This window comes from Rhinolophus ferrumequinum, chromosome 19 (genome assembly GCF_004115265.2).
Source record: "Rhinolophus ferrumequinum isolate MPI-CBG mRhiFer1 chromosome 19, mRhiFer1_v1.p, whole genome shotgun sequence".
Classification (NCBI taxonomy): domain Eukaryota; kingdom Metazoa; phylum Chordata; class Mammalia; order Chiroptera; family Rhinolophidae; genus Rhinolophus; species Rhinolophus ferrumequinum.
Window position 1 is genome coordinate 28613304 of NC_046302.1, and position 5898 is coordinate 28619201.

Below are 5898 nucleotides of genomic sequence, written 5' to 3' on the forward strand. Positions count from 1 at the left end.
ACTCTTACAGTATGAGTAATGGCATACCTCTCTCTCATGGGAATCCACTGGGATTGGTAAAGTGTGACTTCTGTCTGTTATTCTTAAGTATAGTAAAATCTTGGTGCCCCTCTCTAGCAATAAAAGGAATAACACACAATGTTTGTAAATTTCTTGTGAAAAACCTCTGTCTAGAAATTATGCTTCCTTGCTCTTTCAATGTTTTAATAAAAGAATAGAGAAGAATATAACTTAGGGTCTGAGAGTTTAGCTTAAGGGTCTAAGAGTAAATTTCATCCTTTAGCTTTTCCCCCAAATTATCAACTATGTAAGAAGAAAAATGAGAAGACAGGTGGGAAAATAAAAGTATTTCGTTTAGTTTTGATAGAACTGATATGGAGAATGTGACTTATGCCCGTGAACAAGACAGATACAAGATACATTTGAGCCTCCAAAGGTTAAATCTCAATATTGGACCAAAATTGGTAGGTCTAGCCCTGGAAAACTGAAAGCTTCCTCATTTGAGGGACCTATTCAGTAAAACTCATGGAGGGGCAGACCAGAAATAAGGCCTAGAAAATGGAATTATACCTGACTTTATTTCTAGTTCCTAAAACAAACCTAGATTCCTGTGAATGAGACCTCTATGTCCAGATTAGCTCAATTCACCCTGGTGATTGGCAGTGACCGATTCCTGAGCTAGGCCACTGTCATGGCCACTGATATCCCATATAATCAAAGATCTTCCTTACCTCAATCATCTCCCTTCCTTTTGCTAGCATTCTGTATTTTTCTCGAAAAGGGTAGTGTTTTTTTAAAAAATAAAGCCTATACTGTATTTAAACACATAGGCAACAACAGCAAAAACTTTGACAGCATTTACTGTGTGCCAGGCTTTTCTGAGCATTTCCAGGAGTTAATGAAAGGCAGGCATAACTTTTCTGTGATTTTGTTTTCTATTAATAGATATTTCAGACTTTTACATTACTAGAGAACAAAACCATGATTTATATTTTATAATTTACATAGCGGTTTTCGTGTACTTTTAATAGTTATCAATCTTTTTTTTTTTTTTTTTTTAATTTCTAGTCCATGGGGAGGAAGAGTTTGGAGGGCCTGGAAGAAATTTGTGACACTAAGAGACACTTCTGTTTTTGTATGCCCTGCCATTCTATGTTCTTGCTTATGAACCTATAATATCTTGATATTTGTATATAAATTTTAATAGCATAGAGAAAAGCTTGCTCTTATTTACATAGTACTCTTTTTATTTCATTGGTTCTGTTCTATATAAAAATATGATACAATTCAGCAGAAAAATGTCTGTATGCAATCAGGAATAAACTTCATGACTACGCAAGGTAACAAATGTAAAAAAAAGTTAAATTTTTACTTATATCTTTTGACTTCATCCTGTGAGTTTTTTATTCCAATTATCAGTAATCTTCAAAAAGTTACATTTACTTTCCCAATGTTCATATTTTTAAAATAAGGCAGGCTTTTATCTCTTCCTTTTAAATGAATCTTGCAGAATGAAATCATAAACAGCTTTGAGATGATGGTATAGTTTTAGATCGTTTATTAGAAACTAATAATAAACTAGCTTTTTTTGAAAGGTACTGTAGCTAATTATTCTAATTTAAGTGTTAGGAGTTTCTGAATTGTGTACTGTAAGAATTGATTAACTTAATTGCCTCCCAAAAGCTCCCATAGGCAGTACATATCTTTTATGAAGAATAAATAAACCACAGACAATATAAGTGGTAAGTGGTAATAATTTACCACTTCTCTGCTTAGGAAAACATGAGCATGAAAAGTCTTTTCCCTCTAGTGGATGAGCATTTTTAAGAAGAATATTCTGCTTTTAGGAAGCAGTTATTTTTTTGTTTGTTTGTTTGTTTTTTATTAGATCACATCCAATTCAGTAGTTCATGTTTTTCCCATATACTGACATCTCTACTTAGGTCTTTCTTGACAAAGGCAGATATAGTACACTTGTGACTAAATGAAATTAGCCATTTGAAATGGTTATGCCTTCTTAGTCATTAAATATAGAATTCAATACTTATCTATCTGCTTTGGGGTCAAAAAAGAAATTAAAATTCCAGATGCACACAGCTTCAGAAAAATGAAGACAGATAAAAGATGCAAGTTGCCCTGGCCATTTGCAAAAAAAGGTGTTCCTACCCAATCTGTAAACAAATAGAAATTCATTACTCGATAGCTTGAAAAAGACAAATTACCTAGAATTTATGGGGGAGTAACTTCTTTCCTCTAAGTCATGATAATAAATCTCCATTATCCAACATTTTTAGTTTACCCTCTGTTCCTTAGAAAGTGGAACAATGATTATAGGCTCTAGTGAAAAATAGTTCCATCTTCTTTCTTTGTTTCTCTTACATGCAAGAAAATGGGATTCTCTTTGCACTTACTTTGCTGAGTACAGCTTTTTAGAGATGAATGTGCCACATGTAAACATTATTTCTAAAGGTTAGTCCCTATTATTACTAAGTTCTCGGGTAAGAAATTAAAAAGAAAAGCAGTTCTCAACTTAAAAGCACATTATAGACCAAAACATTGTCCTTTGATTTTGTTTTATTTAAAATTTGAAATATTTTTTTCTCATAGAAGTAGTATCACAAATAGCCACCTGATTGGTTCCCAGGAAGATCGAGTTCCCCGGCCAGACAAAAAGACTAAGAAGTGCATCTTTCAGAGTCACACAAGCAAGATGACGCTGGTGGACTTGATCAAGGCTAGAGATGACACCTCTGGTACCGAAATCAAGGCAATCTGTACAGAAGCTAGGCTGATGGCCTTGAGAAAACCTAGAATGAAAGTAACAAATGAAGGCCAAAAAAATCTGAGGAAAATTTTCTTTATAAAAAATAAGAAGGCACTCCTAGGGACTTTATCTCTAGCGAACCACAGTTGCTTTCAAGGAACTGGTTGGGAGTGTCCTGACTCCTCAGAGGGATGAGGTTGGGGAAGTTGCCCAGAAGAATCCATGTTCCAGTTGATCTTATTAGAAAAACATCTTGTGCATCTTTCTGAGCATAATGTGTAAGATGCCTATTAGGCTGCCTTAGTCAAGTGCAGTACTCTCTTCGCTGTAAAGCCTATTCTTTCTCAAAAGAGAGAGAGAGAGAGAGAGAGAGAGAGAGAGAGAGAGAGAGAGAGAGAGAGAGAAAGGAAGAAAGACTAAAACCACAAAAGCTTACTCCATAATGTAGCCAACCAATAAATATATAGATTTATAATATCGATAATGTAGGTTAAGCTTACTAACTTATATTACATTATTTTTTGTAACCTACCAGCATAGCTCAGGACTTCTTTCAAATGAATATCTGTAAGAAATTCTCACATCTGTACAAGAGGAAACATGTATTGTGGGTATTAAATCCAGCATTGTTGGTAATACCAAAAACTTGGAAACTGCACAGTGTATATTGATAGGTGAATGGAATTAGATAAATATTACATATATTTTTATTTATACATGGTTATAAATTAGAATATTTATACAATGGAATGATTGTACAAGCTTTAAAGTAAATGAAGTATATCTACACATAGCAATATGGGTAAACCTTAAAACATATTTGTTGACAGGAAATAAGTACGTTGCATAACACATATTATATCATAAATAGGTATAATTTAGATAATGTTTGAAATGACCTTAAATATATTAATGGTCAGTATGTGTAATTAAAAGTATACAAGCACAAGGATAAGAATGCATATCCACTTGCGGATAGTAGTCACCTCTAGAAAGGAAGGATGGCAGATATGTTTTAGATTGGAGGAGACAGAGTTTCAAATATATCTGCAATATTCTTTTTTTTTTAACAGGAAGTAAAATTCATTGGTGGATGTAAGGAGGGTACAGCGCCAAGACTCTCCTCTCCTGAATGGAGGGCCCACCATTTGCCAGAGGGCCACGATTAGGGATGTATTTGACCCCACAGCCATCTGGGATGAGCTGCTTTTTAGCCACCATGTCTTCAAACTCATCTGCATTAAATTTAGTACAGCTCAACTTCGTGGAGTTGTGGATCTTCTGGTGGCCAGGGAACTTGAACTTGGTCCTGCGTAGAGCCTCAGTCACATGCTCCTTGTTCTGCAGGTTGGTGCAGATGGACATGATGGCTTGGCCAATGTGGACCCTGGCCACTTGGACTCTGGGGCTTTCCAAAGGAACCCCACATACCTGTCTGGTGTCTGTCGGCCCCCGTACAAGACAAAATCTTGTTGATGCGGATGATATGGAAGGGTGGAGCCACACTTGGATGTGACAACCATCTTTTCACCATGTGCTTTTTGGCATAAATGTGGGCAGCCTGCAGGGTTTTGGAACAGAGCTGCTCATGTTCATCTGATATGGCCACAGAGTGGGAACGCATCCACTTTTGCCTTCTTCTGCCCCAGGACAAAGATGTGAATCTTAGCATCAGGCACACCTCAGCCAAAAGCAAGACTTTGGGTAAGGCTTGTCCTTGCAATACCCGTAAAATCAGGTGGGGCAGCAGCCCATGGTGTCACCAGGATCTTCAGTGGCACACCGAAGGGAAAGAGCTCTTTTTTAAAATCTCAACCTTTCAAATAGCCCATGAGATCACATTTATTTTCCTAATAATTCTAAAATGTTAGTCTGTTTCATCATGTTGACATTTGCACAGATTGTACAAAAACAATGCTCAGTAAAACTGCTGCCACCTTAGCATGATTCAATGCAGTGACACACCAAACTCAGATCTGCACAGTAAAAGTTCCGATTCACTCAAAAATGCTACTTAAGAAGAAAAAATTAACTTCATTATATCTCAAATCTTGTGTACATGTGCTTTCAACATTCTGTGTGACAAAATGGAAAGTTCACATAAAGTACATCCTTTGCATTCCAGAATATGATGGCTGCCTTGAGAAAAAGCCCCTGTGCGGTTAAGTTGCAAGTTGAACTAACTGAGTTTTTTCATGGAGCACCATTTTTTTTTTCTTGTAAGAATCATTAGCAGACAAACTACAGTGATTCAGATTAGCGTATTTAGCACACATTTTAAAACATAAGTAAAGGTGAGCCTCTCACATTGAGGAAAGCAACAGATTTTATTACCAATTATAAAATTTTACTTTCAAGGGAATATTCAAACTTTGGAAAATTTATACCTGCTACCATGAGCTTTTCTGCTTTAAAATACTTGATAAATTTTCTGATAAGATAGGTGATGATATAATGAATATGATTTTTTAAATATAATAAAATGAAATGTCAACATTTAGATCTATAACACTCCAATGACCAGTGCATGATGTTATAAAATCTTGCATGGGCAAAATGTCTATTCAAAGTACAGAATTGACCAGTGGATTTTAATATATAACAGATGAAGGAAACTTCCTTGATATTATGTGAGAAAACAGATTACAACTAAGCTCTAAGACACGACTAATTGTCAAAGAAAAATATTACTACTACCTGAAAAGGCTATTATAATTCTGTTCTCTTTTCTAAATATTCATCATATGCTACAACCAAAACAACAGAGAGCAACAGATTGAATGCAGATAGGAGAACCTAACTGCGCTCTATGCCTTACTTATCTAGTTCCAGTGGAATGTCCTAACCAGGGATCCTGAACACTGTCTGAATTGTTTATAACGTGTTATTTCCTTCTTTAGTTTTTCTTACAAAGTGACAATTGCCTTTTCCCTCCTGTTGCCTCTACTTACATTAATTACCCAATACTGCAACCAAACAAGGAGGCCGCAGGATACACAGGCAATACCTCTCAGATGAACCACACTGTGAAACAGCCATCAAGGTACCATATTTGGACCCACCCGGGCTGCTCCAGGAATGCAGTTTCATCAGTTCTCCCTGAACTGATAAGATGCAAATTTGTCAAACTCCCA

The 5898-nt window shown here is 35.9% G+C and overlaps 1 pseudogene; it reads right to left on the reverse strand.

The window, feature by feature from the left end:
• Positions 1-3830: 3830 nt before the first annotated feature.
• Positions 3831-4495, reverse strand: LOC117011674 (60S ribosomal protein L10-like; annotated as a pseudogene).
• Positions 4496-5898: the final 1403 nt, after the last annotated feature.